The following is a 25,661-nucleotide window of genomic DNA, read 5'->3' as shown; positions in this document are numbered from 1 at the left end:
CCTGCTGATCACAGGCCCCTAGGAGATAAAGCAAGATGGGATCAAGACAAGATGGCTTTTAAGGTAAGGTTTCTGCTCCTGGCCTAAATATGGCTTAACAAAGGAGACTACTTCACATTCGACCTGCAGGAAACAGAGTAGAAGGTTAGATACACTGTTGTTAAATACCTGAATAGAAGTTTCACACGTTAATTCTGCTCATATACCTTAGCCAGACCCTAGTTACATGGTCACCCTACCGACAGAGGAAGCTAAGAAATAGCTTCTGTGGCCATATTTCTACCTGGAACTTCTATTACAATAGAGAAAAGATAATAAGGGAACAAGAAGCAGTCTCTGCCAAAGTGTGGCACTTCGGGAACCTCAAAATCTGAGTGTTTTGCTTATTCACACACACAATGCTTTCACCCTTATGCAACGTAGACAGTCCCTGGGTCTTGTCTCTTTACTGCATTAGATCAAAGTCCAGGATTGCTGGGTTATGCAAAGTCCAATATCTTTCTGGATGATGTCTGTCCTTCTAATTAGGACTAGATGTGGGTCTTATAGTCTAGCGACCTACAAATTAAAAGAAACATTTTCTCCGCAAACCTTGAGCCAGTATACAAAGACGGGATAGGAACCCGATGAGTGCATGACAAACTCTTATTCAGAAAATGGAAGAACTGGAAATGCATAAAAATGACTATCTCTAGCAATTTTTGAATCCAACTGGCAGGAACTAGAAAAACTCTACGCTGACAGTAAAATAAATTTGGTTACTCTATCTTTCTGCCTCTGATTCTGCTGTCTGGGAGGGATTCCTCCGGCCTCTATTTTCTGTGATTATATCTAAAGTGGGCCCTGGTGTGATGCCCTCCTTAGAAGAGATAACAACTTTCAAATCTGCTTTCTGATGGTGTAGGTTTGGGGATACAGAGATTGTTTTAGAGATTTAAAAAACAACAACACAGGCTTTTGTGAGCCAGGAGGGCAAGTTATCATTAGCAAGAAATTTTCCTCAAAAACTTGGTATGTTTCTTATGTTTTCAGGTGACCACAGCAAAGCATATCATCTAGGTGCAGGGTGACTGAAATCTCTGGAAAATGAGGGTAAAAGGGATCAAATATACGGCAATGGAAGGAGAACTGACTCTGGGTGGTGAACACACAATGTGATATATAGCTGATGAATTACAGAATTTTACACCTGAAATCTATGTAACTTTACTAACCACTGTCACCCCAGTAAACTTTAATAAAAAGAAAAGACGAGAAGAGAAGAGAAGAGAAGAGAAGAGAAGAGAAGAGAAGAGAAGAGAAGAGAAGAGAAAAGAAAAGAAATCTCTGGTGCTTTATTTCCTGCCCTTGGTGCTCTGTCCACACCCATCACTCACCCCTTCAAATTGAAGCTGTCCGAAAGAAGTCTCCACAAACAGTGTGATATATAGATGATGTATTACAGAATTGTACACTTGAAACCTATGTAATTTTACAAACCGTTCTCACCCCAATAGATTTTAATTAAAACCCAAAACAAACAAACAAACAAACACAATGACAAAAAAAGATCTTCAGTAGGAAGGCAGCATATTCAATGTGATTTTTGCCAGTGAGAAGTTTCTCCATGAACAAGTTCCCATTATCTGCTTAATGGGGATGCTTGAAAAAGGCTGAGCTGCAGCATATTTTTCTCTATACCACCTCTCTGCAGCCAGAACCACCTTGTAGAACTGACATGCATTCATAAGTCTTTTTCCACTTTGCTAAGAGGCAAGAAGCAGCTGACTCACACTGATAAGAGCTTTTCCAATCATTTCCACTTAAATTGTAGGCTCTGTTAGCCTACGGTTTGAGTGCAATAGAAATTTCAGTTTTACCAAAACGTTTTTTTTGATATTAAACAAGTATCCCTTAGTTTTCACTCTGCAGCATCTGTTCTTTCGTCACCAACTACCCAGCCACCAAGCTAATACTACACCGTCTTGTTTTTGTTGCAATAATATCCTGAATCTAGGAATCAAATTCTCTGTTAATAAACGTTCAATGCATGAAGCAGAAAGCATTCTAATTATTTTAGACAGGAAGGGATTGAATCCAGGTAATTTGATGAACATCGAGGGAACAAACAAATTCTTGGATCAGCTGGAGAAATAGATTTCAGGCAGAATTTCCCTTCTAAGGAAGCTCTTAACTTTGACTCAATCAGGATGAAATTATAAGGCTGTCACTAAAGATACTGAGTTCAAGAACACACCCCTGTACCTGTGATCCAGAAATCAAGAAACCACAACGAAGATGTTATCACTGCTGCTGCCACATTGCTTTTTATCACCCCTGGAGCTGGAATGGTGGTGCACAAAAGACGTGCTTCCACAGAGTTGCTTGCCAGAAGAAACGGTCAAGGCAGCAGAAAGGTGGTCTTCATCCACTTATTTCTTCCAAATCTCTTTGGAAGGCATAAGTGAATGTATTTGGTGGAATTTAATTTAATTCACATGTAGAACTCTAGAAGCAAGGGAGTCTGGGAAATGAATTTTTTACCTTTTAGCCTCTGTGATACTCAGAGACACACTGGAGGAACGTGGGGATAGACGCTGACTGCAAATTAATCACAACGAGCAAGTCATGAAAAAAACTTTAGATAAGATATAAGAATCATCAGCACAAGAATGGTAACTGAAGCCAATGGAGAAGATATAATGAAGGGAAAGAGGGGAGTGGAAGAAAAGCATGGAGGACGGTAAGAAGCCAAATTTAAAGGGATGAGCAGAGGAAGAGAAACTTCCAGAGGAAACTGGAATGGAAAGGCCAGAGAGATGGAAAAGAAACCTGGAGGGTGTATTGTCTTGGTATCAAGAGATGGGAGCATTAAAAGAAAGAGAAGGTGACAATAGAGTCAAAGGCTGCTGAAAGATCCAGGGAGAAGGGATTGAAATGGTGACTGGATTAAGTAACAAAGGTATGACCTTGGTGATGGAGTTTCATTGGAGTGATAGGAGTAGGAGGCAGACTTAGTGACCTGAGGAAAAATGTGAGGAACAGAAGGCAGAGTATAGACAACTATAGCAATAACTTTGCCCATAAAATTATAGGCTAGAAGTAGGTATAAATATTGTTCTTCTTGCCCTTTTTAAGCTAAGAGAGGGGTGAGAATATTTAAATGTTAAGTGAAAAGGGTAAGAAGAGATTGAGAAAATGAAATGTAGGAGAAAAGGGAAAAACCAGTGGAAGATGGATGGTTCTTGAAGGTAGGAAGGGAAGGAACCCCAAGGAGATGTGAAAGGAATGGCTGTGGATGAGAAATACAACACATTTCCCATTGTTGAAGAGATAGTAAAAGATGGGTTTACAAGCAGGTAAGATTGCGGGTGGTGAGGCATGAGATAGAAGCCCACTGATATATTTTTAAAATTTTCCACACATACAAGTAGAAAAAGGTTCTTTGTTAAATTCTTTGTCACATGGGATTCATGAGGAGTTGAGAATATTTGATTCTATACTTATATCACAGGTCAATAACCTTCCGGTAAAACTGATTAGATCTTTCAGTCCCCAGTGGAGTGGGAGGGTATGTATTATTAGTTTCCTATGGCTGCCATAATAAAGTTCCACAAACTGGATAGCTTAGAACAACAGAAATTTACTGTCTCATAGTTCTTAAGGCCAGAAGTCCAAAATCAGTGTTAGCAGGACCATGCTCCCTGGAAAGGAACTAGGAATGGGTCTGTTCTAGGCCTCTCTGCTTGGCTTATGGCAACACACTTTAATTCCAGTCATCACATGGCATTCTCCCTGTGAGTGTGTCTTTGTCCAAATGTTCCCTTTTTATAAGGATACCACTCAGATTAGGGGTCCACTTTAGTATGATGTCATCTTAACTAATTCTATGGAATGACCTGATGTCCAAGATCACATTCTGAAGTACTGGGAGTCAGAACTTCAATGTATGAATTGGAATGGGGGAAGGCACAATTCAGCCCATACCAAAGTGACACTCGTGGATGTGAGGTGGTGGAAAGTTGCAAATAGCAAACCCGCTATCTTAGGAAAGGAGTGAATACCATTTAGATGCAGTTGAAAATAGAGTGGCAGAGACGGACAGCAGAGTTATCGCTGAAGGATAATAATGCCTATACCCTATGGTTATTATGAGGATTAAAGGAGATAATACATGTAAAACATTTAGCAGAAAACCCAGAATATATGAAAAGTACTTAATAAATTAAGAATCCTGGCTTTCTTTCAATGGATAGCAGTTACTACTATAAAAATAACATAATAATAATCATCATCACAATAAAAATAACAGCATATTTCAATTTATTCATTACTTCATTTATAATTTATGAATTCCCATCTGTGCTAGCCCCTGTGTTAAGAGTAGGAATATAGGGGCTGGCCCAGTGGCTCAGGTGGTTGGAGCACCGAGATCACAGGTTCCATTCCCACGTGGGCCAGTGAGCTGCACCCTCTACAGCTAAGATTGTGAACAACAGTTCTCCCTGGAGCTGGGCTGCCATGAGCAGTGTGAGGTTGGCGTGAGCTGGCATGGGCTGCTGTGCTGCCAGGAGCGGCCTAGCCAGCGTGAGTGGCTGGCAGCAGGCGAGAGGTGCTGTCAGCAGCTGACCGACAACCAACTTCCTCAGCAGAGGAGAGCGCAAGACTCATAATACTGGCATGGGCCAGGGAGCTGTGTCCTACACAACTAGACTGAGAAACAACGGCTTGAACCGGTGTATGTTGGAGGAGGCGGAAGAAGGGGGAAACATAAAGTAAGAATATAATGTAGATTAAAATTAAATATTGATTTAATGAATGAATGAGTGAGCTTGCAATCTAATGGAGCAAAGTCATGTAGACCCTTATGGGCCAGGGAAGCAAGTACAGAAAGGCAAACAAAGTCCTATGGAAAGAATTGGAGGGCCAGGATGGCTTCAGCAAGACATAATAGTCAAATATTTACCTATGCCTGCACACCAATGGAATGGGAGGCGCCACACCACTGGTATTTTTGCATCATTGCCTCAGTTATGCATAAATCATAGAAATTGACAGTTAATTTGCATTTATCCCTGAACTATGGTAGCATGTTTTTATATTGGCAGTTCCATAAAGCTAAGGGATTGATTTTCCAATTTTGAAAGGGTTGAGTCGGAATATAGCTTTAAAGAAGAATTTTAAGTACACATATCAAGATTTAAAAGTGTATGGTCTTTGATCGCAAAGAAATAGGACAAATGATCATGTTCATAGAAGCTCAGAAATGGTGAATAACGCGTACAACTAACTCTTGAAGCAAAGACAATAACAGTATTCATTACTTTTCACCCTCCTTCCCTTCCCCACCTGGTACAGTCATACATACAGTCTCTCTTTGGCTGATGAAATTTAAATAGAAAGGCTACTTGTCACTTCCACACAGAAACTCTGAAAGTCAGAGTGGGATAAACCACACTGGCTTTTCCAATCTCAATGATTAGAAAACACTGCCTAGATAGTGATGCCCCATTAGCCTGTGTTTCTGAGTGACAGAAGTTACTAAGTACATATATGAACCTACACTGCACAGGTGAGTGAGAAACTTTTGTTATGCTAAACCCCTGATATTTGGGAATTGTTCGTTCATTCAGCATAACCTAGCACATTCTACTGATATAATAATTGAATTCTAAACCAACATCAGTATCTTTGATAGCACAATTAGAAGCTACTTTTTTTGCTCTCCCTCTTACCATGAGATCTTATTAATAGATGGACTTTTCTTACTATAGAAAAGACCTCTTAATCAATATCTTACAAAGGATTTCAGAAGGTTTGTTACCTCCTTAAGTTATACAAAATTTTTTGAGTTTTTCTGGTTATGCAAATTTTTTTCTGTTTTTATCTAGTTCCCCATGAAGCCCATACCCACACAAGATTAAGAATAACCACTATAGACGCCTGTATTTGTAAATTCCAGCATCAGTGAACAGTTGCATGACAATTTAACATTAACCAGTAAACAATAGTTATAGTCAGGATGTGAGTCGGAGAGAACACTGTTTAGGAGAGTTTAAGGAACAGTAACTATATACAGATCTCTGAATTTATTAATGCTCTGTGTTGACATAAGAAATGTCCAAACCTATAGAGAATTTGTGTAAGAGTTTCTTTGAGCCAAACTGACAACACTTTCTGGGAAACAAGATCTCAAATGGTCCACAGAATGACAGTTTTGCAGTTTCTTTTACACATTTGGAATTAAGGAGGGAATATAAGGATGGGCACACGAAGGAGGGAGAAAGCAAGGTATAGTTTACAAGATTACGTGGTCTCTTGAGGGTGGACACACCTCTGAGAGGCCTGGAAAGCTTCTGGCATTTCTAAAACTTGTTAACCTAGATGCACAATGGACAGTGCTTGCTTAAGGCAAAAATAAACCTTTTACTAAAGAAGTTATATGCCTGCAGCATGACTACCCACCATGACCTGCCCAGTTAGGAATTTATGTGAGGTTACTTTCATAGGTTAGATTTATTACAGCATCCCTTTTTCACCCACATCTGGTTTTCTGACCTTTAAATTTGTGTTTTTGTCATATTAATAGCTATCCAACTTATAACATTTTTTTAAGGTGCCATTGGATGTAGTATTGTTTTATCAATGGATTCTGTCTACCAATTTTTGAATTGGGTTTATGGAAAACACACACAAACACATACATGTACACACACACATATATATATATCTATACATATATACACATGTACACATGCACATGTACTAGGTCAGAAAATTAAGTTTGCGAACTCATCCTAGGAAAAGTGCTACATACTTCATTGCTGAATATCACTATGGTCACCTTCGAAGTACTCCCCTTGGGAAACTATGAACCAATGCCAGCGTCTAGTCCACCCTTCAAAGCAATTTGGGAACTTTTTCTGGAATGGCCATCAGAGCTGTTGTCATATGACACTTGATTTCCTGAATGTCATTAAAATGTCTTCCTTTGAATATTTCCTTTATCTTCTGGTAAAGAAAGAAGTCATTGGGGACCAGATCAGGTGAGTAGGGAGGGTGTTCCAATACAGTTATTTGTTTACTGGCTAAAAACTCCCTCACAGACAGTGCCGTGTGAGCTGGTGCATTGTCATGATGCAAGAGCCATGAATTGTTGGTGAAAAGTTCACGTCGTCTAACTTTTTCACGCAGCCTTTTCAGCACTTCCAAATAGTAAACTTGGTTAACTGTCCAGTTGGTACAAATTCATAATGAATAATCCCTCTGATATCAAAAAAAGGTTAGCAACATTGTTACGACAAGTTTGCAAACTTAATTGTCAGACCTCGTATACACTGGTAAAAATTCAATCAAAAGGGTAAGCGGGAAGATCTTCAGATACTACTAAGGAGTTCATGGTGTATTATGTGGAGTCCTCAGTGGTACATCACAGAAAAGAGAGAGGTGGGTCTGGGGCTCTCTGTGCTCCCAATCCTAGGCCTGCTTCAACTAGAACAACTCCTCCTATATGTTTTATATGATTATGTTTTCTCTCCCTCCCCAAACATGTCATATTTTGTCATGCCCCTGTGCACGTATGCTGATTTTCCCTCCACCTAGAATGCTCTTTTCTCCTTCTGCCAAACTCACAACCTGCTTTGTCCACCTGGTTCTCTTAGTCATACTTAAAAATAGCTTTTCCATTTTCTTCTTGAATCCTTCCCACACCTTCTTCTCCTTGCTGCAGGCAGAGTGACTTATTCTCTACCTCTCTCTCTCTCTCTCTCTCTCTCTCTCTCTCTCTCTCTCGCTCTCTCTCTCTCTTTCTCTCTCTCTCTCTCTCCAGAATTCCTACAGTAAAAATGTTCAGAAACCACAAATGTAAATTGTATATGAGAGCATAGTGATCTGTTTCAAAGAACTTGGAAATGAGGTTTACCTCTGAGAGTTAAACTATGAAGTCTAAACTAAGGAACGAGATAAGAAATAAGCAAAAGCATTTTGAAGAAAGAGAATGGTTCTTAGGTCTGAATAATGTTTCACTTACCCCACTTAATATTTCACTTAATATTATCAATAGTAATATTGATGTTTCTAAAGGAATAATGTGCCCCTCAGAAAACACTGAGGAAAGAATACAGCTATCAGCAACAAACCATAGAAAAATGGAAAACAGAAAACTTCTCCATTTCCAATCCTGAGCAGGTAGACTTAAACAAGTGGACCCATCAGATTACATTTGTTCAGCCCCATATTCTTTCCTCCTCTCCTAATGCTTCTGCCTCAACCCAAAGAGAAGGAATTTTTCTACCCTGGGAAGAAGGAATTAATCATCAGATTAGTTAAAGCCATCTTTTACTTCTTCCTAATTATCAAGCTGACCTGAGAATGCTCCTTTAGGATATTTAGGGCTCACTCACTCCATGAACATATGAGATGATGGGAATTCAGTTCTGAGAGATGAATTTGACTTGCTAGTGACCCTTGGCTCACCAAGTTATTAGATTAAACCATATGAAATTCCTGACATTCAGTCATTTTAGCCTGTAAAAATGGAGGTTGCATATGGTTCTACATCATATACTATCTATAATGAACTGAGGTGTTAATTCAGATTGGTTTAGCTTTGAATCTTGGCTCTTTTCACTGTGTAGCACTTCCCTAAATGTCTAGAATTTATTTATTGGCCATGTTTGAGAGGTGTGTATATGGGAGAGAGGGCAAGATGATGGGAAGTGGTGAATTGGTGTTCATAAAGACTGACCTGGAAACAATGTGTAGGATGGATTGGAGAAGAGGGTTATGTAGAGAGACTAGGTAGGAGAGGGGCCAGGAGATGAAGTAGAAGCATTGAAATCACAGGGGATAGAAAGGATGGGAAGAATTCAAATGACACACACACACACAAAAAGACCAGGAAATTTCTCCACCTTTGCCAGAGGGGTACAAAAGAGATCACTCTGCCTTTTGGGACAATCCAGCCCTGCCCAGGTTTTTTAAAAAAGTACAATCAGTAGACAAACCTAATATCTCAGCTGATGACTCAGCTATTATGCAATGAGAGTGATTCATTTCTGTCTCTCTGGGCTGTCTTTTCCATTTGCATAGCCTAGACTGCCAACTGAATGTCACTGACTCGCCAAATTTATGTCTTGTCCATACCTCTCTTCTGGCTACAGACTCCTTTACTTAGTTGATAGTGGAATAGCTTCACCTGGTTATCCCAGAAGCATCTCAAACTCAATGTATGCAAAGTTGAACTCATAGATTAACCCACTAATTTGGTCTTCCCTGTGTTTCTATGCTTCACTAATTAATACCATACTAAGGATTCATCTTAAGTGATTCATTCTCCTCCATCCTCAACATCTAATCTCTTACTTCATTCTGTTCTGTTATCTCCTAGACATCTCCTTCCCTCTATTTCTATTGCCAAAGTTCAATTGCACGCTATTTTTTTTTACAATGGCTTCTTTACTAGTCTTCCTTCTCTTTAATAATATACTCTTCGTCATAAACTGCCACTAATGCCCCTTCAGAAATTATCAGAGAGAATCAGTTTCAAAGTCCTTTCCATGGGTTATTTTCACCACTTGCTTACTGCTTAAATGTCTAGCTTCATTTCCCATCATTCTCTCCCTCGCATTTTTCTTTTTCATTTCTCTTGTGATTTCTAGGTGAAAAGGATTGTCAACTACCCAGACATCTCATATTTAGTCATGCCTCCAAGTGTGTATACTGATTTTCCCTCCACTTAGAATGCTCTTTTCTCTCCCTCTGCCAAACTCACACTCTACCTTATCTACCTGGTTCTCTTAGTCGTACTTAAAAACAGCTTTTTCATTTTCTTCTTGAATCTTTCCCCACCTTCTTCCTTTTCCTGCAGGCAGAATGACCTTGTTTCCCCTTCTCCACTCCCATAATACCTCTTTCTACATCTACATTGTACTAATTACCTCATTATATATCAACTCTCTGCCCCATAGATTGTGTCTTCTTGAGTCATATTTTAAATGAATGAATGAATGAATGAAGGCTATAGTACTTTTGAAAGTATATTTAATGTTCAAAACAAGAAAGATTAAATAAAATTGCCAGTTATGTGTAGGAATCATTTATACAATAGTAAGGTGGTTTATTGGCCAGAAGAGTGCCAGAGCACCAAGTGTCTTGGAGGATGTTTTCCACTTGGCTGTTTGTTATCTTCATAGTTGTTTAGTGTCTGTCAGATATCATTACGCTGATTTCAGCCACATGAAAAATTGACTTCTGTCACACAGTCATAGAGGAGATCTTCCATCTTTGTGTATATAGAAATGTTCATTAATGGTTAATAACTATGTTTTGTTGATTAGTTGAGAGCTGAACCAACAAACAAGGTCTTTTAAAAAAGTCTTTCTATTATTCAGAGCTCTTGTGTCCAGGGAGAGAGCATAGTTTCAAAGTGTTGGGCTTCTCTAGCTAGTTCCTAAAAACATAATTTTTCAGAGTGTTTAAAAGTCAAGAACTCAAAATTTCATTATTTTTCAATTTATTTTAGTAATTATAATTTCCTGATGTGGTGTAGAGGTACATTTCCTTTCCTTTCCTTCCCTCCCTCCCTCCCTCCCTCCCTCCCTCCCTCCCTCCCTCTCTCTCTCTCTCTCTCTCTCTCTCTCTCTCTCTCTCTCTCTCTCTCTCTCTTGTTTTTAATAGGCTGAAAGGGTGAGTGAACCACTGTTTGGGAAACAGTAGAGGAGGATCCCTTGTTCCTTTTTCCAAGGAAACACTAACTTTTCAGTGGAGCCAAATCTTAGACATTGTTGGACCACATTTACCTGTGGGTGGGGTTATGGTATATTCAAACGTCCTGCACCTAATTGTGAGTCTCCCTTCTTTCTTTTGCCCCATGAAGCAAGAGTCAGAGAAACTGTCAAAGGGTGTTTTCCAAAGGTAACCTTAGCCGTACCATTCTCTGTCTTTGCCCTTCTTAGCATCCACAAACATTCTCACCTCTTTAGTCTTTTGTACTAAGTGGCCAACCTGAAGTCAATAAGACCCTGAGATATGGATTTGTACTTACACTGGTGAGAAGGGCACTTAAAGTCATCCTTTTCACCATCCTTTTCACCATCCTTTTCACCATCCTTTTCACCATCCTTTTCACCATCCTTTTCACCTGGTCTTATTTGATAACCCAGCTAACCAGAGATCTCTGCATTGGAGTTTAAGTACAGGATCAACTCATAATAAACTGGTAATTTTTTTGCCATTTTCTATGGATCCGATGCTTATTTCTTCTTTGTGGAAATCAGGGGAAAAGGAATGACTGGGGCAAAGACTAGACTGAAGCATTCCTGGATTTCTTGGCTCTAATGCAGTAGAAGCATTCTGCAAAGTCTCATAATAACTCATAAGCTGTCTTGGGACTTTGTTTTTATTCTCCTCATTTTCTAGTTATTGTCATCATCATCATCATCATCATCATCATCATCATCATCATCATTATCATCATCTTTTGGATACTACTCAGAGTCTCCGTAATTGAAATTGCAAAAGAATTAAGAAAATATTGAAAGACACCAGGATTTAAGATGGTTTTATGAAAGGCTACCAGGAGAAGGTAGTGACAGAATAATAATGTTAAAGATCATTATCTTCATAATGGTAACAACAACAACCTTAGCAGCTAACACCTGTTGAGTATTTAGTATGTGCCAGAGCCTGCAGTCATTGCCTTATAGATGCCATTTTACTAAATTCTCAAAACAACTCAAAGAAGTAGGAACTATTATCATTACACAGATTAGAAAACGAAGGGCTAGCAACATTATGTAATTTCCCCAAAGTACAAAATGACACTAGTGTCTGGTATTATGTTATTTTGAGCATTTGGAAGGAAAGTGATGACTTCACAAATCTCATTTCTAGATTTACGTTCTTATGAATAGTACAAGCAAAATTTGGAAAGGGTCTGAATGCAAATATAATTTTATGAAATTTATTGGGAAGACATATTCATTAAAATAAAATGCCATCTTCGGCATCTACCTTTATTGGGAGATGCACTTTTATTTAGACTTATATCCTAACTAAAATTATATGTTGTTGAATTTCAATTTTCCCTCTAGCTCCGCTTACTAGTTAAGCCTATGGGTTTTCTTTCAATACATAGCATTGACTATCTGAGTTATAAGCATTTATTACTGAGTAAGAACCTCATACTCTTTGCTACTCTGTACCTAAAAGAAGTTTGGTAGGAAAACATACATTTCTGGACTGTCTTCTTAAAAATATGTAGTCTATCCATTCTTTCAGACATTTTTTCTTCTTTAAGATAAACCACCCAGATTTACTGAGTTGATCTTTGGAATTATACATTAGCCTACATTGAAAAATATTAGCAAAATATTCCCTTTTTGTTGTGCCACATCGGGTTTACCAGGGGTGCCAAAAAATGTATACACATGATTTGTAGTCATCTTTTGTTACCAGTATATATTGACTATTACAATTTTAATACAATTTTCTCCTTTCTTAAATGTGTATACATTTTTTTGGTACCCTCTGTATTATGAACTCAAAATCAGGAAGAGTTGGGCCTTTCTTGATAAAAGGTTTCAATTCCTATGAGCAATGGGTTACATTGCTGATCACGTTTCTATTTTATCTTCACTCTAATTTATTTTGTAGCAGATAGGCACATGCAGAGTGTCCCAGTGTTAGTGTGTACTAGTAGTTTGAGAAATGGAGTCATAGAATATTAGTACTCTGGACTATGGTAGATCAATTTCTAATTATTATTTCTTTGATGTCAAGACATAATTAGTAATGCTATCTATAATAAACTGTGGTGAAAGGAGAGATTCTTTGATGGTGGAAGACAGTAGAATAGAATTGAAAGGATTATTTAAAGACATATTCAGTTGATGAGTTTCAAGTTCTTCATCTTAGGAACTCCCACATGCTCCAGCCCGTCCACTGCTGTGTGTCATCACTTGTGAATTGTGTTTGTATTTGATAACACACTGGACATGGCTACTGACTATTGTTGATTTAAGAGTCGTTAAATATACATTTTTGAACAGTGTCCTCAATGACCAAATAGAAGAAACAACTGAGAATTAGATATGAAAACGTGCTTAACTGTAGTCTAGTTCATAATTTTCATCAAAGGCCACTTTTCTTTTCAGGATGATTACTTATTTGTAAAGCAGCTAGGTCAATGTATGGTTACATTTCACATTTCAACTTCCCTAATATCACTAATTGAAATTTCTATCTGGATATTTTCCCAAAAGATTTTACTTATTTACACGAACAGCATGGAAAATGAAGTTAATAAAATAGAAAATCGGAGCATAGGGGGAAAAGGAAATGAAAATATGCTAGCTGTATGATAATTTACATAGTCAGACTTCACATTTATCTCAGAGCTTCCTGGTATAGAAGGGAAAAAAAAGGAAAATATGGCCAGTTACAATGGGATTTCTTACCTGTTATATCATAGTACAAATGGAACATTGTAATTATTTTGAGACGTAGTGGAAAATAGAGGAACCTGAACAGGTTTATCAAACCTAGGATCTAGCTCACCTGAGGGCTCAGAGAATTAATATTTGAGCACACCTGTAAACACTTGGGAATACACAGCTAAGGCATAGAATCATGGTTGGAAAATCATGATGTTCATATTACCAGAGAAAAAGGTGTCTCTTAGTGTCTCTGTGGGAAAATGCTTTTCCTCGGTCTAAAGTCTTAAATACTATGTTTATCACATTGAGAATAAATAAGGATAGATTCTTAGATTTACAGTTAATAACTATATATGAGGACGGACAATTAAGTTTGCAAACTTGTTGCAACAGTGTTGCTAACCTTTTTTGACATCAGAGGGATTATTCATTAGGAATTTGTACCAACTGGACGAACAAGTAACCAAGTTGACTATTTGGAAGTGTTGAACAGGCTGCGTGAAAAAGTTAGACGATCTGCACTTTTCGCCAACAATTCAAGGCTCTTGCATCACGACAATGCACCAGCTCACAGAACACTGTCTGTGTTCTGAGTTTTCAGCCACATTATTCAAACAAATAAGTGTTGGAACACCCTCCCTACTCACCTGATCTGGCCCCCAATGAGTTCTCTCTTTGCCCAAAGATAAAGGAAATATTGAAAGGAAGAGATTTTGATGACATTCAGGACATCAAGGGTAATATAATGACAGCTCTGTTGGCCATTCCAGGACAAGAGTTCCAAAATTTCTTTGAAGGATGGACTAGGTATTGGTATCAGTGCATAGCTTTCCAAGGGGAGTACTTCAAAGGTGACCATAGTGATATTCAGCAATGAGGTGTGTAGTACTTTTTCTAGGATGAGTTCACGAACTTAATTGTCAGATCTTGTAGTCATTCATTTTTTTATGTTAATTAATGCAATGGTTTGCCATTAGTAGAAAGGACTTTGTTTATACATTTGTTTGGTTTTCACTGTCTCTAGGCATGGTTCTCTTCCTGTGTGGCAGGTTACAGCATCATCCAGCTCTCCAAAGGAATTTCTTAGAGTAAGAGATGTAGGGCTTTCCTCCCTGTCTTCTCACAGAAAAAACATAATTTCCCTTGGGGAACATTAAGACCAGCCAGTTCTTTAGCCATGACAGTGATGTATGAGTTTGTGTTCTGCCTTTGCCCTGCCCTTCCAAACCCTATGAATGGCTTGGAAGGGCAGGGCACTGCAACTTTGATGCCTGCAGTAAAAGAGAGATAATTTTTCATATAAATGTAGACTTTCGCTTAATGAACCAATTTGCCTGCTTCCAAGTTGTGCAGGTTGTAACGGGCAGTATTTTGGAAACCAACATACAGGTATAATCAGCTACTAAGATACATAGGCAGAATGTGTGGAAAATGTTTTTCTCCTAGAGGGCCTGTGAGAGGTGTGGAAAGGAGCTTTCAAATGAGGGAGACACCAAATCCTGTTGCCATGCAGGGCTTTAAAAAGTAAACAGTATACACACTCCTAAGGGCTTTTCTTTGGAGGATCTGGATTGGAATGAGAACAGCAGGTATATTTAACAGTTGCCATGAAAAGCAGAGGAGTTAATCCAAGGCCAGAAGTCTCTTGTCAGTAGGTAGCTTGGCTAAAAGTGAGGGGAACGTCATTATAAGTGCTATTATTTATTAGGTAGACGATATTACTCCTGGACAATTTTTTTACTAGTTCGGTTTGAAATAATGTGATCTTTAAAAATAAGTTTCTATATTCTGCTTTGTGATACTTGTGGGACTTAGCCAACTATGTTTCTCAGGTTCCTTTGTCAGATAGTTTCTTATTAGGTTCTATCAATGGGAAGCACCAGAAGCAAACTAGAAAAGAGAAGGAGGGAAGAAAGGAATGTCTTCTTTTTTCAGTTTCTGTGTTATCACTCCAGCAACAGGGGAAAGTAGCTCCAGGGTCCAGCTTCTTTCTTAACTCCCAACATCCCCTTCACTGTTTTCCTAAGAGGAACCAGTAACTCCAAGGACAAATCCCATTGGCAGACAGAGTAACAGTTGTTCTGCTGCCTGTCACCTAGGAGGCTGGATCTGCGCAGTCAGATCTCCTCTAAAGCCAACATCCTGATGATTGAGAGCTTCTTCCCACAGCTTAGAGCACCAGGTCTCCAGGGACCCCTCCCATGAACTTCTGTGTCCCTAACCTTCTCCCCTTTTTGGCTTCTGCAGACCTAGCATCTATTGATTTCCTTTTTTGCTCTTTCAAACTTTCCATGCTATGGGAAGTTTCCTAGATTAATTCTTCTCTTTTTGAAATACCCAGGGTCGTTTCTGTGTACTTAATTGGGCCCTGAGTTACACGGGTCGCAGGGCTCATCACCAATTGCTGAGGCCGGAGAATGACCACAATTGGTCAAGCCTGGGAGATACGCTTACTTTTGTAGCTGAGAATGTGGGCTTTTACTAGATAAGGGGTAGGGAGGAAAGATGGCACTATGGACAGCTACAGGGCAAAAACTATAGGCATCATAGTCAAAACCAGCTTTGTATTCGTTCATGGTCACCTGGTGGAAAGAGGAAGAAGAAAAGTAACAGGAAAGAAGGAAGTGAGATGAAGGGAGGACTTTTGTTCTGAGATGGACGTGCACATTTAAGTTCTTATGGGAAGAATTAACTTTATGAGAAGAAGTAAGGAGACCAGAAGAAGAAGAGACAATGGATGGTGTTGAGGTTAAAAGAGAGTAGGAACTCGGGTTGAAGCTAGGCCTTGAGCAGGACGTGGGCACTTTTACTGAAATTGGAGTGAAAGAGGCAATAGTGGATTTAGGTGCAGGGACATTTGCTAGGAATGTGGGAGGAACTTGGTGGAGTCCACCTCTGTTGGCCTCTGTTTTCTGTATTATGGTGAAGGTCGGTCATTTTCAGCAAGCAGAGAGAATGGATCTGGGGCAGAAGTTTGAGGAGAGAGAAGGTGTGAAAAAGCCCTCTTTAAAAAGGAGACAGAAAGTTGGTCAGAGAAACACAACAGAAATACTGAAGGCACACTTAAATTTAGTAATATAAATTTGTAAGTGTACCAGCTTTCTCTCCTGGGCGGCCTTTTCATTTAAATTCTGGTGCATAGGCATGGAGTAAGCATAGAGAAACTATGAAGAAAATGTGTAGTAAGTGTAGAGACAGCATCAAGAAAATATGGAAAAAGTGGCTATTTAGTTTCTTCCAGAAATTTTGCCATAAATAGGGGATGGAAAGAGGGACAAGAGAGCTTAAAGTTTTGGCAAGAGAATACTGCAGTGATAGACCATTATGTTTATTCTGGAAAAAGAGAGAATGAAAGACCGAAAGGAGCTAAAGGAAAGAGATACGGAAGGACTGGAGAGCCCAAGGAGATCCAGGAGTGATCCCATTGAAGGTATTTGAACAAGCCATGTTAAGTATAGAAGGTAATGGTCACAGAACAGAGTATTTGAATTAATAGTCTGATGACTTTATCAAGACGAGAATCATGGAAGTCGTCCAATAAGGTAGTGGAGGAAAATTTGGACAAGACAATGTCAAGGAACCAAAATATATTTATTTTTAATTGGTAGGATAAGGCCCATGTATATATATTCCATGCTTTATACATTCCATATTTCTTTTCTCCAGTTAAATTGTGAGCCCACTGAGAGCAGGGACTGTGTCTTAAACATATTTTTGTTTATCTAAAGTCTCACAAAACCTCTTTCCCATAAAATATTTTGATAGAACACTATTTTAATGAAATAATGAAAATGGAAATTCAAGGAATTTTTTTGGCCTGTTTCATTGCCTTCAGGAATGGAGATATGATTATTTTCTTTTGTAGGTGTAGCACCAAGTGAGCTAACTTCAAATAGGTAGACACTTAGTTGATTTAAAAGAGAACACATTCTTCTGAATTTGTTGGGACACAGAACATTACTGTTTTTTGTTTTGTTTTATTTTCTCTCTACGCATCGCTTGTAAAATCAATCATGAAATGTCTATTACTGGGCATAAAGTGCTGGCTCAGAGGGATGTGGTACTGAGTGGCAATGACAGTCACTGTTGACGAGGGAAATGGGAGGAGTAAGTGACTCCCGTGCTGTCATCTTTCCTGTTTCAGAGCCACCGGAAAGGTGATGTGCTTCTCCTTTGCACACCATTTCCCCGTCACTTTCCTTGTCATTCCTATGTAACATTTCAGTTGGACCATCCCTCTTTACCTCATGCCCACCATCTCTGGTCTCCTCCCCACAGAGCCTCCTCGCACTTGACACAGTTTTGGATTAAGCTACCAACTGATTAGTGCTTAGAGAACTTGAAAAGTCACCATCCTACAGTTATGTTTTTTCGGAGTGACATCCCATGTGATACTCATTACAAATGGTAGCCACTTTCATGACCCACCTGCTCCTTCCGCTGACTGCATTTATCTCGCTCAGAAACTCTTAATCAGTGAGTCAATCACTCGTGATGTGGATTGAAATTGAGTTATAAAAGTGAAAGGGCAATGTTTGTAAAGGATCTATGTATTTAAAACTAAATCTAAGAGGAAACAACTGAAATGCCTTTCAGTGGGTGAATGGTTAAGCAAACACTGGTACATCCATGTAATAGAATACTGCTCGGTAATAAAAAGGAATGAACTATTGACACATGAAACCTCTTGGACAGATCGAAGGGCATCATGCTTAGTGAAAAAATCCAGTCTCAAAAAATTACACACTATATGATTCCATTTATATAACATTCTCAAAATTACAAAACAATAAAGATGGTGGTGTATAGATTAGAAGACAGGGACAGGGGTGGGAAGGTATGATTCTAGAAGAGGAGCATGAATGAAGAGTTCATATTATGCTCATGGAACAGTTGTGTATTTTTTTTTTTTATCACCATACTTAGTTACAATTTTTACAAATGTTTTTCTTTTGATGAGAACTTTAAAGATCTGCTCTCTTAGGAACTTACAAACATATAATATAATAACTATAGTCACCATGCTGTACATTACATCCCTGTGACTTATTTATTTTATAACTGTGTGTAAGTTTGTACGTTTTGACCAGCTTCATCCATTTCACTCACCACCCTCCCTGCCTCTGGCAACCACCAATTGTTCTTGGTGTCTATGAGTTCAGTGTTTTTGTTTTTGTGATTCCACATATAAGTGGATCATACTGTATTTGTCTTTCTCTGTTTGACTTAATTCCCTTAGCATAATGCCCTTAAAATCCATCCACATTGTTTTAAATGGCAGGATTTCCTTCTTTTTATGGCTGAATAATATTCCATTATATGTGTCATATATATCACATTTTCTTTATCCATTCATCCCACGATGGGCACTTAGGTTGTTTCCATGTCTTAGCTATTGCAAATAATGCTGCAAAAAGCATAGAGGTGTGGGTGCCTTTTCAAGTTAGTGTCTTCATTTCCTTTGGATAAATACCCAGAAGTGGAATTGCTGGATCAAATGGCAGTTCTATTTATAATAATTTATTGAGGAACCTCCCTGCTGTTTTCGATAGTGTCTGCACCAATTTACATTGCCATCAACAGTGTACAAGGTTTCCGTTTTTCCACAACCTCAATAACACTTGTTATTATTTTTTTCATAATTGCCATTTTAACAGGTATGAAGTGATTTCTCATGTGGTTTCAATTCGCATTTCCCTGATGATTAGTGTCGGTGAGCACCTTTTCATGTACCTGTATGTACATTGGCCATCAATATGTCTTCTTTAGAAAAATGTCTATTTGGATCCTGTACCTATTTTTAAAAAATGTTAATAAATTTGTTGGGGTAACGTTGGTTCATAATATGATATGTAAATTTCAGGTGTACAGTTTTATAATATGACATCTGTATACTCTATTGTATGCTCACCATCCGAAGTCTAGTCTCTTTCTGTCACCATGCATTTGATCTCTTTTACCCTCTTTGTCCTCTGCCCATTTTTAATCAGATTTTTTTTTTTTATTTTGCTATTGACTTCTGTATGTTGATTGTGATGGGGACTACATAAATCTGTACATGGTATTAAATTGCATAGAAGTATACAAACTCAGACAGGCAAATGAATACACATAAAAACTAGTGAACACTGAATAAGGTATGTAGTCTAATTAGCAGTTGTATTAGTAAGGATTCTTCAGAGAAACAGAAACAGAACCAATAAGAGATATAATCTATTAGTAGTCATTTGCTCATGCAATTATTGGCTCATGCAATTATGGATCTATTACTAGGTATTGGCATGTGCAATTATCAAGAAGTCCCATGATCTGTCATTTGGAAGCTGGAGACACAGGAAAGCTGATGGTGTATTTTGAAGTCCTGAAAACTAGAGGGGCCAACTCCTTTATGCCAGTGACTGGGGGTGACTGAACATTCCAGACCCTGACCTGGTTCTCAGGTAACTCTTCATTATTGTTCCATGTCTACTAAACTGGATAATGGTCTTGGACAAGGTCTATACTTTCTGATTATGTTATTTGCATACCAGTCCCAGCTTACATGACCTTTTTTTGTAGGGCCTTTCCTTTGTCCACCATTCTGAATTCAGTAATTCTGTCCCATTATTCTTTCTTGGAGGTAGGAGTACTGGTCTTTTCTATTATAACACACCACATTTTGCATTCATATAATATTTGTTTGTGCATTTTAATGCCCATCTCTTCACTAGACTATCAGCCCAATGAGAGCAGACTGTCTGTTTCCTTCCCTAAGTGGAGAGCAACCCATGTGCATGCATATATCTAGAGTACTCTGAACAGTGGGAAAAGCAAGGGGGAAGGATCTGAGGCAGGAGATTTCCTGAAAGTTTGTTGAAGAGAAATGAGGCCAGTGTGGCTGTGTCACGTGAGCACCATGGAAACCATAGGAAATGGGGACAGAGAGGTAATAGGAGAATGGGGAGTGGGGATGATGATTTCAGGGTCCTATAGGCCTATAATGACTTTGGCTTTTTCTCTGTGTGAGATGGGAAATCTGTGAAGGATTTTAAGCAGAAATACACGATGTGACATATTTTAAAGCTATTGCCATTTTCCGGTTTCTGAGTGTCTCTTTAAATTAAACGAACTTGAAGGGAAAAGAGGAGTGCTGTTTATCAACTGCCTAAAATCTCACATCTGCTATATAGGGGACCCTATGTGAAGTGTTTCTCTTGCATCATTTCCTTTAGTTCTGTTATTTACCACATTTAACAAATTAAGGAACTAAGGCTTAGGGAAGTTACAAAAATTACCCAAGGCCTTATAATTAGCAAATACAAATTTCTGATATAAACCTAGATCTGTTACCTCAAAGCTCATTCTCTGAGCCACTCTGCTCTATTTCTGGAGAGTAATGATTTAAGAGTAATGATTTAAGGAGAGGAAGGAGATAAGGCTGTAGATATAGGTGGTGTTTAGATTGTCAAAGATTGTGTACGCCATATGTAGTAGATGTTTATATATTTATATTTTATGTCTTTTGTCTGTCTGGCTTCCCTCTCCCTTCTGGCCTTGGTTATCTATCATAGTACCTTCTCCCCAGGCCTGGGGTGGGCACCAGATATGTATTTGGCCTGTCAAAGTGACTCATTCATTCCTCTAGCTTGAGTGATTGATCCAAGGATGAACATGTGATCCCAGCCAGGCCAACCAGAAACTTGCCTTTTGGAGTTTTCACTGAAAGTAGAGAATAGGATTTCTCTTTTGGGTCTTGAAGATGGAAGTATGTAATCAGGAAATGCCATCAGTCATCTTTCTTTCTACAATAGGAAAAAAAAATAATTTGGGCATGGCATTCTTCATTGGCAGTCAACTCAGAAATGCCTTGCAATGTAATTCATAGCAGAGATGGAAAAAGGGAGTAAGTATTCTTTTTGCATAAAATTCCATCAGGCATATTAATGTTAGCTCTCTCAAACTAAAGTCAAAAATTTGTAAGTGGATAGAATCTCTCTAACAGCAGTAAGTTTCCTAAAGAAAAGCAATCTTCTCCATGCTAGGCTGTTCATGCTTTAAGAGAAAATGGACCTCTATCTGGACTGGACACTTCTATCCATATTCTTTCCCTCCTCTTGAACTCAACCCCATAAAATCAACAAACATTAAGATCCTTCTCTTCATAAAGTCAGCAGAAACAGAAGAGATGCCCATAACTGTAATTTGCAAGACTCTAAAGAGTAGGCAGATCCACAATGTATATATAGACAGTGCTTATCACACCTCCACTCAAAGCCTCCAGAGAATCTCCATCACATTTAGGACAAATCTAGTCTAATATCACCATGACTTATGAGGCCCTAGAGGATCTAGCATAAGGCTTCCTTTCTGACCTCATCGTCTACTCGTTTCCTTCTTGTTCATTCCACTCCAACCAACTGGGCTCCTTGCTGTCCTCAGACACTGAGCACTCCTACTTCAGAAGTCATGCATGCTCTGTTTCCTCTTTCTGAAATACCTTTCTCTCAGACACCCACATGGTTCTCTCACTTCTTTCAAATCTCTGTTCAGATGTGACCAAATCATTGAGGTCTTTACTGCCCTCCCAAAATGAAATAACGTGCCCAAATGTATATGCTATTTTTATAGTACTTATCACTTCTTACTTGTTTATTTGTTAATTGTTTGTCTCTGAAAGCAAGGACTCTATTGCTTTGGCCTCTGCAGAATCTCTTGCACCCTCTGGTGCCTAGTAGTCAGTGCTCAATAACTATTCTTTGATTGGCTGAGTGAACGGAACTGTGACATTGTGATAATAATTGATTTGTAATTATGGCTGAATTATTCAGAATTCCTTGAGTATTGTTATTCTGACATTAACATCAATACATATGTTCTTTTCTAAAATATGTCATGCACATACACATATACACAAGTGTAAGAACTCCTGACTTGGTAGAGTGGTAAACATAGTTAAAATCACTTTGGTGATTTAGTGAAGGGTAGAATTAAGAGAGATAAAATTGTAAACAGACCATTGTAATTCAGGCTTCAAATGATGGAAGATTGAATTAGGCAAGTGGAAGTGGATATAGGTGCATATTAAAAATTTTTAAGTGGTACTATCAGCAGAACTTGGGAAGTGTCTGTTGGGAATGAGTTAAAGGGAATAGTAAAGGATTTCTACTTTTTTAAAAAAAACCATATTTCTAGGTTGGGCTGCATGGTTGGTGATCATGCTACCAGTTGAAAGAGTATTAAAGAGGGTAATATAGAGGTGGGGATAATCATGAGGCTAATTTTGGCAAGATTGACTTAAGGTAATGTTGACAGCCAAGCACATATGACCAGCAGACCACTGGACATATGAGGCTGAAGGTCAAAGGCATGGTCTGCAGATTTATTTAGATTGTGGTCTCCACCCAGCAATGCCAACCTGTCATCATGCTCCAAAAACGAAATCATCACCATCCCTCCAAAATTGCCCCTCCTCTTCTTTCTGTATTATATCTCTAGGGTGATATATTCAAATTTTACCATCTTAAAGTGAAAGATGTGAAGTAACTTATTTTTAAACTAAGTATGATTTTACTGAAATCATAAATGCACCAAGTCTGATTATCAAATAAGTAGTCTTATAAGTGAGAAAAACTGTCTCCCTGTCTGAACCATTGCTACTCCCCTGGACCAACCCCTTTTAGCTCTTAGTAATTTTTGTTAGGATTACTCTTTATATTTCTAGATAGTATGCTTATACTATTTCTTGGTTTATCAATTTTACACATTTTCTTTTATTTTCCTGTAATGCAGATGAGTTTTTTTGCTTTGTTACTGTTTATCTCCTCTCCCATCATCCTAATCTAACTTTATCACCATTTTTTGTCAAATCAACAGAATGTTTCCATTGTTGTGAATATATAAAAAGCTTCTGAACCAAGAGTGTACTGATAGCTTAATTAGCTCTCCTTGTTTGACCCAAATTTAATTTTTCCTTCAGCCAAATTCACTTAGCTTTTCATTTGTTTAGTTTTTTTTATATCTATGCTTTATATTTGGAAATATTGCATCATGCCTATTAAATTGTTATCAATATTATTTTCCAAAATCTCAAACATATCAGGTAATCTCTCAATTCTATATTTTTTTCTGGAGACCCAACCCCCAAGCCCTTTGTCCTCTTGTTCCAATGTAACCAGTTGTTTCTAGGCTTGCTGAGTGTCTCAGCCTGGTTCTTTAAGATTCACCATCAATGTGGAACTGAATTTTGTCATTCTACTATATTGGATACCTTGTGTAACAAGACCCATTATTTTCCTCTTTCCTGTCTTATGCCTTTATTTCACTGTAGCAATTCTCTAGTAACTTCCTGTGAACGAGTATTTAAAAGGTCCATTTTCCCTTCTCTCTTTCTCTTTTCAGTCCTTGCATCTCTGAAAAGTCTTGTTTAGCCTCATGTTTGATTTAGAATTTGGCTAGCTGTAGGATTTCATCTTGAAATTTTTCCTTCAGAATGTAAAAGGTTTGTTCCCACTGATCCTTGATGTCCTGTGTTGTTCCTGAGAAGTCCAGTGCCATCTCATTTTCTTTTTTTTCATTGTAATTTACTTTCCATCCTTCCTCTGGAAATTTTCCTCCCACTTCTTCATGACTAGTGTCCTGAAATTTCATACCATTATGATTTGTGTCTGTTTTTATTTTCTAAGCTAGTATTCAATAGCCTCTTTTCACTATAAAAACACTTATAATTTAATTTAAACAAAATGTCCCTATATTTTGATTGTTTTCTTTTTCTAAACCTCTTTTTTATTAGAAGTTAGCCTTCTTGGATTTCTCTAATTCTTTTATCTTTTCTTTTCCCGTATATATCATTTATTCTACTTTCCAGAAGATTGCCTTGAGTTTAGCTTTCTGCTAAATGAATTCCTTACCGTTAGCATCATATTTACTTTCCACAAACTTTTGGTTTTTAATTTACTGATTGCTTTATTTTCATGACATTATCTTTTGTTTTAAGAAAGTCATAATTTCTCATCTAAACACATTGATTAAGGTAGGGTTTTTGCTAAGTGAGGGAAGAGTGAGTTGTAGCATGGCTTCCAAGTGTGGGGCAGTGAATCATGGTATGTTTTAGCTAATTTGCCTACCCCATACTACTCGCCTTCTCTGCTGCCTCTTAGCTATTAGCTCCTCAAGGAGTTTTCACTCCTACTCTACTTTTCCAAAGGTGAACTCCTGATGTGCTGAAGGCCCAGTTGTGAAGTGCAAAAATTATACGATTAATAGAATAGAATGTCGACTTTAGAGTGAGGGAATTTTGGGGCAAGATTTAAAATCATAAACAAAAAATTTATACTTTTGACTTCATAAAAAAGCAAAATTTCTGTTTAGAATAGCTCGATAGTGTTCTAATATACCAAAATATTTATAGTTATTTCTGGATGGTGAGAATGTATGATAGGGAAGAAAGAAAACTCAATGTCAACTGACTGAAATAAAATTGAGGAATAAAAGATTAGGCCTAGCTAAGGTTGGAGTGTAACAAGGTGTGAGTTAAGGTGGGAGAGAGCTATTAGTACAGGAATTAGGGGAAAGATCAGGGGGTAAATTTTATGAGCTAATACAGTGCTAAATGATAATAAAGGTTACCTTGGAAAGGGATGGATGGTGGCTGAAATGGAGTAAAAGTGAAAGTAGTAGACCGTTGAATAGGTTATCTATACAGTCCCTGTAACCCAAAAGATGGGCAAGAGTTGCGGGGAATTGCAAGACTCTGAGCCATGTGTCAAAATCCTAAATGTCTAATTGAGGTTTATCAAAGGATAATATGGTCTAGGGAGCTGATAGACTACATCTCTAGGATGAGCTGCTTTATTCAAAGAGACATACTTATCTGTAGCTAAAGCTGGCTATTCATAAATGGCAGTGCTTAGGCTCAATCTAGGAGAAATCACATTTGTAACAAAGGATATTACACTCTATTTAGTCCAAATATATTTCCCCTCTATTTAGCTTTATCTATTTATTAGACATTTTAGGTAGTGTTGAAAATCTCCACTTTCTTACCAAACTGACTATTCTTTAATATTTCAACCTCTCAATTTATGTGCAGACCTAATTGTGTCCGTGATTCCAGAATAAAAGATATAAAAGGGGGAGAGCGCCTCTGGGATATGACAGGCAATCTTTTAAGTCTAAGAAATTTTATAAATATGCTGATTTACAGAACAAGTCTTTTAATTGTTTGTGTATCATCTGATTGTTTTGTATGCCCCAGGTCTGGCTGACCCA

At 38.1% G+C, this 25,661-nt stretch overlaps 1 protein-coding gene across 1 annotated transcript in view; it reads left to right on the top strand.

Moving 5' to 3' along the window:
- The window catches only part of PLA2G4A (phospholipase A2 group IVA), a 343,561-nt gene that overhangs the window by 34,182 nt on the left and 283,718 nt on the right, over positions 1 to 25,661 (top strand). Inside the window, exon 2 of the mRNA XM_081026434.1 lies at positions 19,689 to 19,855. The gene's annotated coding sequence lies outside the window, so the exon portion shown is untranslated. The remainder of the gene's footprint in view (positions 1 to 19,688; positions 19,856 to 25,661) is intronic.

This window comes from Rhinolophus hipposideros, assembly GCF_964194185.1.
Source record: "Rhinolophus hipposideros genome assembly, chromosome: 19".
NCBI lineage: Eukaryota > Metazoa > Chordata > Mammalia > Chiroptera > Rhinolophidae > Rhinolophus > Rhinolophus hipposideros.
The sequence above is the reverse complement of the archived record's forward strand: the minus strand, read 5'-3'. Positions and strand labels throughout refer to the sequence as shown.